General features: G+C 47.4%; 1 long non-coding RNA gene across 4 annotated transcripts in view; it reads left to right on the top strand.

The window, feature by feature from the left end:
• The window catches only part of LOC121097044, a 91,508-nt gene that overhangs the window by 33,828 nt on the left and 44,423 nt on the right, over positions 1–13,257 (top strand). For all 4 annotated transcript variants that reach the window (XR_005830754.1, XR_005830753.1, XR_005830752.1 and 1 more), the window contains exon 2: positions 8,998–9,274. This is a non-coding gene — a long non-coding RNA (uncharacterized LOC121097044). The remainder of the gene's footprint in view (positions 1–8,997; positions 9,275–13,257) is intronic.

Here is a 13,257-nt window from a genome sequence, read left to right as displayed (position 1 = left end):
GCAGTAAGAAACAGAGAAGGGGAAAATAAGAAAGCAAGACAGTAAGGTTTCTGTGCCTCTCCTTCTGAAATTGCTGGATCAGTCTCAAACTGTACTGGCGCAGTTAGCCTCTATGGCATCAGTAAAATTACTGCATTGCTAGCTGGGGCTATGAAAAAAATACACATCTGCAGCTCAGCCACCACAGTTCACAGTCCAGCAGAGTGGAAACTAGGGGAGACAGTGGGATAAGTAAAATCCTGTGTTGTCCCCGACTGTATAAATTGTCCTGAACATGGTCTTTCTTACAGGTACACATATGACAGGCTTACAGCTACGTGGATGCCTTTCTTTGACTGTGCACCTCAGATGCATTTTCTCTTTCTTTTCTCTAGATTTCTGGCTATCTGTGCCCTAGCTATCTTTTCCTGTAGTCAGCATCTCTCTCTCTTCTTTCTCAACCTCCATCTGCTCTCATCTCCCTTTCAGCTCTTCTCTGGCCCCCCTCCTTCAACCTGGGTAACACTGCGCCTCTTTTCAAAGCCTTTATTTTTAGAAGAAAATAAAATACATGAAATCTGAATGACTTCAAAACCATATCTGGTGCTTTCTCTTGCTTCTCAGTCCACTATTGTTGTTCAGACAGTATATACAGCACTATATCAAGTAATTGGGTATTATCTTCTGGACTGTAGTTCAGGCACTAAAAATAGCATATTAGTGACCACTTTGTTCTATATGCCTCCTTTATAAAAAGACCTAATGGCACTTTTTCAGGTATTCCATGTTGGAACATCAACTTCTAGCAGAGGTGCTATTCTTTTTGTATTCAAAGCAAAATAACTATGAGCTGGGGGTGATTGTCGCTTCTATGTAATACCGTAAAACTCATTGCCACATGATTATTTTCTGTCACCAGGCTCATACTTGCAAGTTCAGACTGATATGGTCTCCACTGCTGCTGTTTGACGGCATATTGCTTTGTTGTTCTACCATTCTTTACCCCGTGCTCTAACAGACTGTGTAGGGCAGTAACAAAATCACTCTCATTAAGACAACCACCAAGTGGGCCACTGTTACCAAAGGTGGCTGATGATTTTTGGTTTTCAGCTAGCAACACCTCACAGGAGCCTTATTATCAAAAATTATAAGCCACTGCCCTGTGCAAACCATGCTTTTATAAAGTATATCACCTAGGCCTCCAAAATTGAGGAACCCAAAATACCTGGTCACTTTGTGAAATCACTTCGGTGCTGTCCACGACTGGGTAGATGATCTTCAGGACTGCATAGTGGTTTCTGTCCCTTGGTGTGTAAAAGGACCCAATGTGGTCCTGAAAAGTTGGCTTGAAGGCCAACTTTTGTTGGAGTGGCTCTTCCTGTGTACCCTTCTTTGTTCAGTTGTTGGGGGACCCTGAGAATGTACTTTTATTTCTGAAAGTCCTGCAGGTTATTACCCCACTCGCTTTATCATCAGCCAGTGAGGTCGAGCTGCTGTGCATCACTGCGAGGTGATCTCTTTTTCTTACTGCAGATGTTGAGAAGAAGGATGACCAACTGACAGTAAAATTGCTTGGTATTGATGAGCCCTTGGCTTTGTTACTGTCGTAAAACATACATCATTTGACAGCTGCTTGTGAATGGAAAAAACCATAAATGATTAGCGGTTTCCTATCTTTTCTTGCTACTGATCTTCTTTGCTTATGACAGATGAGACTCAGATGTCTTTTTTTAAGAGACAGAGAGAGAAAGGGAGAATATTTAAACTTGTTCTCACCTAAGTCTTTTATGTTATCCTAAGGACCTTATTTGTGGTAGAGATTTTTTCTGAATTTCAGCTCTCCTGAAATGATCAGCTCTGTCATTCAGCTTTAAAAGGGAACATATACTCTTCCCCTTCTGGATTTTTTTTTTTTTTTTTTTGCAGAAGAGTATAATGCTAATTTTACTTATTCAGAAATTAAAATAGCAAACAGTTTATATGAGGTGTTGATAATTACCTATATTACTGTAATGCTGTGACAGATGTTGGCAAAAAAGAGGCAGAAAATGCCTACAGCTGTGCACTCCATGACATCCAGTTTATACTCAGACAGAAGGCTAACAGATGTTCTGAACTGTCACTTTGCCTAAATGTTTTTAAAGTCTAAGGACCTGCTTTATAATTCACTAGGGCCTCGTTTGGTTTCACAGAGGTCCTCAGAATTCCCATCTGTGACAATTAATGTCGAAGACTTTTATAAATCAACCCCTGTCCTTATTAGCCCTCTGCAAATAGATACTGTGTATCTGTATACTCCTGAGACTTCTATTTTTGTGACCCAGTTATTAATTTCTACAACTTGTGTATAACATAACCCTCATTTTGAGTGGCGAGAATTGAATTACATGAATACAGCTAGAGCAACAAAGTCAAAAGATTGCTGATGTACATTTTACTGACCTCAGAATACCTATGTTAAAATATTCTTTATTCTCTTCCTGAATGCTATCGTCATTTCTAAGGTGGCTGTAAAATGCTAACAGCTTCAAACTACTTGCTTTCCCAAAGGAAAATGTAAATGGTGGTGGTATTAACATAGAGCACTTAAACAAACATGTTCAACTGCCAGAGACATTCCTATTCCTAGAGAATATTCTCATTCAAAAATAGTTAAATCATTTAAGAGATACTTTATAATACAGATCAAGTTTCATCTATTAAATTATGCTCTTTAATTTAAAAATTGGTATGTTATAAAAGTGGCATGTATGTAGCATGTGCATGTAGAAAAACTGAGACTGAAAATAGTCTTGGGTCTTCAAGCTCCACCCAAATTTTCCAGCATACCTTTAGATAAGCAAAAACTGTCTAGTGTAAAGCAACTTAATACTTTGTTGAACATTGCCATTTCTTTTTAAAAGCTGGATTCCTGTTATACAGTAGTTTAATAGTTTAAACATTGTGCTAACATAATCAGTGTTTGGCCTCTTCTGTTCCCCAATCCTGTATAGAAGCAGAACTCCAAATTGTACATCTTTCTGGGTTTGTTTCTAAATTACTCCCCACACTTAATTACGAGGATGAGAGGGATGCCTTATTCCTCTTTGTTATAGGCTAAGCTCTCAGTAATCCCAAACAAAAGAGCCAGTTCTGGAAGATATAGGATTTGCTAGCAGGATTATGGTCTCATAGATAATGATGTGCAGTCAGCAGAAGCGAAGCTTTATTTTAATTCAAATAAGCTAGTAAACAAACCACTGACAAGTCTGCTGGTGAGAGTAACTGGCTTCTGTTGCCACATTGGCAGCTAAATTATAGAAAATCTATTATACCCTGTTCACCATATGTTTAATTTAATACAGATACAAATTAAACTATCCACAGTGCCAATTAAAATAACAATACATATTTTTAAAATATATGAATGTTTTAAGATACATTCCCCTGACCTTAAGAAGGGTAATGCTGATTTGGGAGACTAGAGCAAAGCATATGCTATAGTCAACAGTTTCTCTTCAACAACAACAACAACAATAGTGATTTGAAAAACCCAGAATATTAATAGTACAAATTTGTAACAGATAATGAGGTTAATTGGGGTGGTTTACCTTCTAAGCATCTGCTCTTACACACTTCCCTCCCCCTAGGTTCCTGGGCCTTGGATTTGATAGACGTGGTTGATATCTAATCCATTGTGTACTTTTTAATTCAGTGACAGCTACAGTTTGAGGGGTTTGCCCTTTTCCTGCTGCAAATAGCTATCCCTCTTTTCTGCATATTCTCATTTATTAATGTTCTTTTAAATAACCTGGATTTCTTGACCTGTCAGGAACCTTGGAATTGCTACTCTGTGATATTGGTGGAGGGTTTCAGATAATGCAGAGGAATTCCTGCCCAGGGCCTATGTTGTTCAGAGGAAGAAGTGTTGAGGAGAATGTTTTGTGGTCTGATATGGACACTGATTGTTATCTTGAGTTTTGTAATGGCTAGTGTAAAAACAAATATTGGGGAAAAAATGAGAATAACAGGAGGCGAACATTGCCAGGGTCTATCTAAATCTGGCTGTTTCCAAAAAAATTTAACTTACCTCACAAAGTCGCTAAGTCACTGCAGGCTATGGGGATCAGACATGTTATAGTGATGAGGTGGTGATGGTAGACTTGAAACCGTACAGAAACCACAGAGAAAAAAAATAACTTCCCCAAATTCACCATATATTTTAAGTGATAGATGATGAAGAAACTGCCACTCTGCCAGTTCCAGTCTGTTAACAGCAACTATAAGCATGTAATGAAAACCTAAGTTTTGAGAAATGACCTGCATGTAGGCTGTGGATTGTCATCTTACTCCATGGTAGTATATTCAGAATTTAGCATTCAAAATTAGGCTTCTCACATCATTTAAGATGTAAGAACACATGCAAACTCCATGTGCATGTGCAGAAATATGTGTGAAGGGAGTCTCTGACTCCTATAAATGTGCAGTATTATATGCCATGTATGTACCAGGCACTAGATTGTATATGATCATATGTGCAATGTATAGCATGTGCATGGGTAAGAGAGGTACAGTGTAAAGTATATATACACTGTGTGCACATCGTCTATTTATTTATTTTAATCACTGTTGTTATTTGCCAAAACATTTTCAGAATCAATACGTATTTGTGATGCAGATGTAACGTACACAGGAATGGAATAGTTATTGCAAACAAGTTTTGTTTATTCGATAGATCCATCTTTAGTGTGTAAAAAAAGTCCCATTCCAAATAAAGTTGCCATCTAAAGAACTGAATATATGAAGGCGTCAAGTGCTAGAGATAGCTGGAGAAATTACTTACAGAATATTACTGGTGCTATCCTTTCTGCTCTTTTTCCCAGGAGAAATGTATCCTATACCATGTGGTCACCTTTCAGTAACGGCATATTCAGCACCGCAGCTACCCGTAGCAAAAACATTGCAGTACATGTTGAGGTACTAAATGAGCAGGTCTCGGCTCTCCCATAGCAACCATGAGCAAAACTGGACGGCTGAAAAATCTCCAGTTTTAGGAAGCACATCTAAAGTTCTCCTGTACGTTGCTATACAGCGAAAGGCCTGCCCGCTGTGCAGCCCTGCAGCTCCTCAAGGGCCGCTTTTGTAAACTACAGATTCTTCACGTTAAAGTAACTGGTTTTTTACTATCGTGTCATGGAGGGGTGGGGGGAACAACGAGAAAACCCTGCTCTCGGTGTGTCACAAGCGTTTTTCAAGGCCACAGGGTGGTGGGGAGCCTGTCCCCCCTTTCCGAGGGCTCTGTCCCTGCCCGCACGCCGGCGGCACACAGGGATTCTCACGCGCAGCTTTTTGGTTAGAAAAGCCCGAAGGCTGTTAAAATGAAACGCGAGGGGAGAACTGCTGGAAAGGGTCATTTGGGAGGCGCTTTCCCCCGGGAAAAAGCGCCAGAGGAAAGGCGGGGGGGCGGCCGGGGAGCGAGCCCGCCCCGTGCCCCCGCGGAGAGGGACGTAGGAGCTGCAGCCTCTCCCGGCTGCGCGGCGCGGGGGCTGCGGGACCGCTCTGCCCGCCGGGCCGGGCCGGACCCCCCAGGCAGCCCCGGGCGCGGTGCGGCGGAGCCAGGCCGCGGGGCTCACCGGGGCCGCCCGAGCCGCCCTGCGCGTCCCCGTCCGCCTCCGGTCCCGCGTGGCCGGGGCAGGCGGCGGCTCGGTGCGCCCCGCCGGTGTTACACCTTAACCCCTGCCAGCGGGCCAGCGTGCGGAGCGCGGCGTGTCCCGTTGCGGCTTAGCCCGAACTCCTCCGGGAAGATTAACTCGGGGCGGCGGGGAGCGGGTCCGGGGGCGGCTGGAGCCGGGCAGAGGTCGTGGCGGAGCAGTTAGAGCCCGCGGGGACGCAGCGAGGGCAGGAATATCGGCTGGGGGCGAGAAATGCCAGCAGCAGCCTGACGCTTCCTCTCTCCTTTAAAGCAGGGTCAGTGGTTTGTCCTGGGCAGGAGCCCCACAGTCCAGAAATTCTTTTTTTCCTGGACACAGCTGTGGGGCAGACACCTGGCGCTCAGCCCCTCTGCGGGAAAGCGCGTCTGACAAACACCTTGCTGATCGTTTCTGTTTGGATATGCAACATAGAGATACAGATATATTTCGCAGATTTGGAGTGATCTGTTATTTTATCTATGCACCTGGGTGCAGGTGGTTTTGTTCCGAGTCTAAAATGAATTGTGAAAGCCAAAATATAGGACATTCATTTTCCCATCCCGTGGGATCGGTCTCGGCACAGAGACTTAAGGGTACCGATGCCCGTGTGGGACCCCAGCCCTCCCCAGACCAGGGCGAAAAATACATGTTGAGATGCGAGTTTCTTTTAGAGCCCTTCCAACACTCTTCTTTTCTCCACCACCACCCCACCCACCCCCCTCCAGAAAGTCTGAGAAATTGCTGCTGAGCGTTAGAAAGTTGCAGCCACCCGGTCCACGCACTGATGATTTCGTTTCTGGTTATCTGCAAAATGAGCTTTAAGCCAATTTCGTGCTTCAGGCTAAAGAGAGGGATTCGTAGTTCCCTCCTAGATGCGTGGCATTCCTGGAATCTCTTTGTCAGCTTGCCGTAGGATGCTGCTGCAATTTGCCTGGAAACTCCAAAATTTTTATACAGCAGTTAAGAACCACGTAAAATTTTTGAGCCGTCGGGATGTTTTGTCTGGAAAGAGAAAAAAGATCATCTCTCCTTGATAAGTCGGTATTAAACTATTCAGAGACTGGTTCCCATATAACCCAAAGAACCACCGTAGGCAGCAAAACGCGCATTTCTACTAATCCCTTTCCTTCACTGCTCAGAGAAATAAAATACCTCTTCAGGAGAATCGGTACTTTCTTCCCGAGTCTTCCCAGTTCAGGAAAGTTCTTGCACGATTTCCGGAACTTTGGCACGTTTGGATCTTTTATGCCACTTCTCCCCCCCCCCCCCCCCCCCCCCCCCCCCCCCGTATGTAAAGGCTATTGCAAAATGACAGCAGGTTGCTTGAACTATGTGCGTGGAGGTGAGCTCTATCACTCTCCCTGCGAGCCTTCTCTCGGCGTTCAGCCTGGAAAGAAACGCCACCCCGGCCCCTGGAGGCACGGGAGGCACGGCCCCCCGGTGCGGAGGCGTGCGGGGCCGGCCGGGACCGCTGCGGCCGGGCGCTCCGACAGGGACCGGGACGGGGACCGGGACGCGGCCGCCCCGAGCCGCCCGGGAGAGGCTCCCCGCACCCTCCCCGCCCCGCTCCGGCAGAGCGAGCTGGCGCGAAGATGTTTATCCTGAGATGGAAAATGGGTTGTTGAAAAACAAGCCATGTGCAAATAGTTTAATTTTCCGTTTTGATGCTTATCTTTGTCTACCGAATTTCATCGGAGAGGCTTTAATTGGTGTGTGGGTAATAGTTCCTAAATAATCCCTTATTAGATGACTTCAGACGAATTGTGAACCAATAACGACTTAGACCCAAAAGTGAAAGTAGAATTTGAAGGCGCAGGTCAGTTTTTGTCAAAGGGCTCATTTGAGCATCTTTTAGTTTGCTGAAAAAGCTAATTAAAGAATGTTTGAAGGTTAAAGTCATTATTCCGTGCTGTTGTCGCGCTACAAGTGAGCCGAGTTTTGTGAAAACACAAAGGGCAGAAGTCACAGAGGTGGATTACTGTCAGTCCAGGCTACAGAGGCACAGAGAACTGTGGCATTAATTCCTATAGAAAGGTAGACAAACACAGTCACTGACTAACAACTTTCCCGCAGAGCCCTATTGTCTAAGCACTTTCTTTTGCTTTGGGGCTCTCTTCGAGTTGCCGCAGCCGTAACCAGATCCAAAAGTGGGTACCGGGGAGACTTTCGGGCGCAGAATTCCTGACCTGTGAAACAATTTCCAAGACAAAACCAGCTGTGGAGCTTGGCGTTGCCTTCTAATATGTGTTTCCCCTTTCGGCGGTGCTAATTTATTCATGACTTAGCAAAAAGTTCGCAACGCACGGGAACTCCACTGGAGCCCGCAGCACCCTCGGTGCACGCTGGCTGCCGGTCGCTGCTGCCCGGTGCGCTCCGCGAGCTCGGCCCCGGCGCTGCGGAGGGGCCGGAGCAGGAGCCTGCTCTGCGGGGCCGGCTCGAGGCGCTCCGCAACTTTGCGGGAGGCGGTGCCGCGCAACAGCGGCGCTGCGCGGGAGTTGCGCGCTGCGGAGGGTGCGGGAGCGCACGGCCCCGCCGCGTGCCCGCCCGCTTGGAAATGCCGTGGGCTAATCCCGGTGGCCGGTAGCACCGGGGTGCGCCTTTGTGTGTGCGTGTGCGTGTGCGTGGGCAGCGGGTCGCAGAACACCACACACAAAGATAGGCGCCTGCACCGCACGGCCGGGGCTGCTCAGCCTCGCCTCTCCATCGCACGCTGCCTTCGCCTCAGAGCTGATTTGCCCCGCTCGCTCTCCAAGTCTGGATTTTTAGGTCTGCCTGCGACTACAGATCTCCCCAAATGCAAAGAAACAGATGTTTGGGCTGATTAGGGATGGGGCGCGGGGGGAGGGGAGGAGGGATCCCTGCAGCTGCAACTCAAAGAAATATATTGATAAAATATTTCAGTGGTAATAAATACGCAGAGATCAGCTCGACCTTGCGAGGTCTTTATTTTAATTTTTTCCCCCTATATACAAAAATCTTTATCAAACCTCTATTCTATGGCTTCAATAAACAGAACCCATTACCTCACGGCAGCTTTTGTTGGCCTGTATACAAGCGAGAACAAAATGGTTATTCAGGAGAACGCTTTCGATTTTTATTGTGTGTAGTATGCACAAAGAGCAGTGTTATTGTATTAAAAAGAACCATCTGTAGCAGAAACAATGGCATCAAATTATCTTTGAATACCCACTGCAAAAATATAAAGCTTTTTTATTATTCTTCTGCTGTACGGTGGGGGACAGAGAAGTGACTTTTTTGTTGTTGTGGGTGCATTCTTATAACACACAGAGAAAAAATCAGCCATTTGGATTTTTTAAGCCATAAACGATTTTTTCCCCTCTTGTTCCAGGGACTGCAGTTAAAAGCCAGGGCTAGGACTTGGAGGATGTGTAGGCAAACGGAAGGAGAGCCGGGGGAAGAAAAACCGAAATGGATTCATTCTCTGTCCTGGATGGAGGAGGAGAGGAGAGGAGAAGGGGACGTGCGAGCTTCCTTCAACTGCCTCTGTCCGGTGAAAAGTGCTCAGACCCCCGGGGCTGAGCCGGGCTCAGGAGTCCACGCGGACTTTCGCTTTAAGCTGCCAATCAAACCGCTAACTAGCCACCACCCTGCGCTGGCACCGACATGTAAGTAGCCGCAGCACAACTTTGACATTCACAGTTTTTCCCCCCTCCTCCCCCGTGACCTTTAAAATGATCTGGAAATGTAGCTCCCACCTACGACCCGCCGCTCTGAGCTCCGCAGCGTTAACCTCGGGGACTCGTGTCCGGGTTTGGGCTCGGCTGAAATTGCGCGGTAGCTGATCGCGACCGTACCGCTGGGCAAGAAGCGCTCCCCGTCCGCAGGCTGCCTCTGCCCGCCTGCCCCACTCCCCCGGAGCGCACGGCCCGGGGGAGCTCCGAGCTGCTCCCCCGCCGCTCCGGGGCGTTCCGGACGGGGCTGCTATTTTGGCGTTCCCTCGTGGGGTGAGCCTAGGAGCCGGGGGGGGCAGCTCCCAGCTGCGCAGCGCGCACCCCGCTCGGCGGCAGGCATTAAGCCATCTCGCCGCTCCGAGCGATGCGCTGGCTGTTTCCTTCGCCGGGAGGTGCCTCCGGCGGGGGCGCTCCGCAGGGGCGGCCGGGGCTGTGCGCGGGGTGCGATGCGGCGGCCCGGGCGGGGGTTACCTGGGCGCGCAGGGGCGCGCAGCGCTGGCGCGGCGCCCGCGGCTGCTGTTCTCTGGCGCCCCCTGTCGGCGGCGCGGCGCGCAGCCTGCAGCCTCCTGCCAGCGAGGTGGCGGCGCTCCCCTCCCGCGCCGCCGGTCCCCAGCCCTCTCCCGCGGAAGAGGAGGCGGGGGAGGGGGGTGTCACCCCGGCGGGGCTCCCCGGGCCCCGAACGCTGAAAATGGGGTTGCGCCGGAGGGGAGAACGCAACGCATTGCCGGACAGGGCTCTGGCTGCGCGGGGGGGCCGCGCCCGGAGAAGTTGAGAACAAATCAATACATGTAACTGCCTCGGTCTAACGCTGCCTTCAGATGCACGGCAGTTTGGTGTGGAAAGAGATCGATTTAGACGTTTCGGGTCGTTATAATGGTATTTAAAGGGAAGCTCTTTTTAGTTACAGTTAGCAAAGTTGAGGTTGGATTTTCCTCCTCTTTTTTCCCCCCTCTTTTTTTTTTTTTTTTTTTTTAGGTTAGAATTTGGTAGATAAAGGTTAATCTTGGTCTGAATGATAGAGCTGTGATTGACAAGAGAAAAGGTGTTGAGGGCAGGTCGAGCTGTCTTATTTACAGCCCACTGCTTGCTATAGAGCCTTTGTTAGGACTGGAAAGCTAATTTAGTGCTGATCAAAAGCACCACAGAGTTAAAGGACTGGTAATGACTGCTAATTTCATTTCAGCCTTATACATCCCCAACTGCTGTAATTAAAGACGTGCTATTTAAATACAGGTGAAGAGTTTTTGTAGTAGGGGGAAAGTGGGTAGCCGGTTACAATTTTATTTACGCTTACTATGGTAAAAGACCAACATTTGATTTATTATTTCAGTGTGTTGCTTTTGTGCGGTATTCTGCCTCTCCAGGGCAGGGCTGTGCGGCAGAGGCCGGTCATGTAGAGGCAGAGTGAGGACAACGCGCCGCAAACGAGGGATGCGAGCCCCTATTTAGCGTGGGTTTATTTTATTTTTAATTATTCTCATCAAACGGCAGTCAGGAAACATCGGGAGCGCTAGGGAGAAGAGAGACGGAGGGGCATGTGTCAGCTTTTAAGTGCCTCTGCGGAAGCTCGGGTCCTCATATTATTATTATTTTTAATTAAATTATTTTACCACTCTACGGCTGGTTCGCTGGCTCTGAAACGATGTAATTTCACAACCTATGTAACAGTTTCTTTCTGGGAAACATCAAAGGATAAAAGCTCTACATTTTCGTAGTTGGCTAAAATTGATAAAAAAAAAAAAAAAAAAAAAAAAAAAAAAAAAAAAAAGAAGAAGAATTTAGCCTTTAATCTCTTTTTATCCGCGAAGACTAAAGATCTGTACTCGACCCCGCTAAGCCCCGGGCTCTCCCCCTCTTCCGGGGCCGCGCCGGGCGGGAGGCGGTGCCGAGCGCGGGTGGCGGCGCCCCCTGTCGGCCGCATCGGGGCTCCCTGCTGCCCGCGGGAAACCCGCAGGAGAGGCTGCGCCCGCAATTAGAGCGCGAGCGCGTGCAAGGGATTAAAGGCGAGGGGGAAGCCGGCGCCTGGAAGTGGCTCGGAGTCGCTGGGGGGGCTTTAAAGTAAGCACGGTGAAGCAGGGACAGGCAAGGTGAGCAGATAGCCTAGCCCAGAAATCACAGAAAGGGAAGCCGCCTCCAGCTTGTGCTGTTTGCTCTGTGAATAAACAAATGTTAAAAAAAAATTTAAATTAAAACGTCACAGCTTTGTTTCTAAGCAGAGCTTTCCGAAAGCCTGCGTTGTCTAGAAATGTCGTTCTGTGTTGCTCTCCCACGCCTAGGCAGAGCAGAGGTGCTGCTGCAGACCGCGCCGCCAGCTTGGGCTCTGCTCGCCAGGCAGAGGGGCATCCTCAAAAGATCAACTTCTTTACTGGTAGCATGAGGCACAAAAGTAAAGATGAATTTCCCCTCGTTCCTAACTTCGGTGTTCCAGTGCTGTCAGTAAACGCCAGCCTTTCAGAAGATTGTGCTTGTGTTTTCCTCCCAAGGTGTCTTAAATAAGTCAGTGTTGACAGGTGTTACTTGTGAGCAGCGTTGAACGTTTCCTTTTCATTAAAGAAAAATTTTCTAAATGGCATGTGTTTAAACCCGAAGCAATAAAGTTGTCTCACCTCCCTCCACCCCCACCCCACCCCCCCAAAAAAAAAAAAACAAACGGAGCAAAATAAACACCCCCCCTCCCCCAGTTCCTGGAAAAGGAAGAAGCTTTATCTAAAGTGAATGCCTGGAGTGGGTTTTTTCTTCCTCACTGTGGAGACGACAGATTTAAAAGAAGCCTGAGTGATATAAAACGATTAGCCAAAATATGTGAACTGCTGCATTGTCACCAACTTTTTAGATAAATTAGCTACTTATTTTGTAGGCATCTGCATAGCTCTGTGTAGTGCATTTAATGGTGGTGTTTGCGAGTTGCGCTGCTACCCAGCACGGTTTATGCGTCTTGCGTGTGAAGAGAAACACTAATGGAAACCAAATTATTTCTGCTAAATTGGGGTTATTTTATAACTCCTGTGGACAGCCTGGATGAAAGTCATAACGCCGCAGTTTTTCTATTAAATGAATCCTATGGTTGTTGGTCTCACAATAAACTTTTCACTTTAGAAATTATATACGAATAGATTTTTATGAAAGATTAGTGTTTGTCGCGCTGAGTATACTTTCTCCATTCTCTCAGTTTGATCTCCGCTTGAGATTCTTAATAAGGCAATTCTGTAGTAAGAGCGCCCAAAATAAAGACATAGCATTTTCTATAAATAATAGCAAGAGCCCCGCACAGATTTCCTGCACAACGGAATTCCCAGATTTCCTTTACTGTTTCTTTAGTTAGCATGCGTTGAGTATATATAACTCTGAAATTAAGCACAAATATACATCTGTATAGATCTGTCAAGCTAGCTATAAACAGAGATATTATATGTCAATTACCACAGGAAACGGAAAAAGTACAGAGCGGTTGGTACACACGGTTTAACGTCAGGAGGCACTTTACAAAAAATTTAGTGACTCCTGCTGAAAGGTGAATGATTAACCCGGTTCTAGGAGAGGGGCTGTTAGTGCTCCCCTTAGAAACAGCAGCCGTGAGGGGGGCTGTAAAGGGGTCGTAAACTCCCCCCTCCTAAGGGCAGAAGTTGGCACATAAAATCAAGGGTCCCGAGCGATCGGTTTAGCCAAAATGCGGTTTTCCTGGGCTCGGTCCATAACTCAGCTGCCGGGGTTTATGCTGCGGACGTTACTCAAGGGAGCAAATGCTGTAAATCTGGGATCGGGTCCCAGGCTTGGCAGACAGCTGGCAGCAAGGGAGGGGGGGTTAGCTCTGTGCTCCTTCTCGTTCATCTCTACTTGGAGGAAAAATGCATTTTTAGTTTATTTATGTCTTTTGGAAGGAAGTTTTGGAAGCCGACATTTCCTACAGCTCTCTCTTG

Source organism: Falco naumanni, chromosome 13, assembly GCF_017639655.2.
Source record: "Falco naumanni isolate bFalNau1 chromosome 13, bFalNau1.pat, whole genome shotgun sequence".
NCBI classification, from domain to species: Eukaryota; Metazoa; Chordata; class Aves; order Falconiformes; family Falconidae; genus Falco; species Falco naumanni.
Note: the sequence above shows the minus strand (reverse complement) of the source record. Positions and strands in the feature narration are given on the sequence as shown.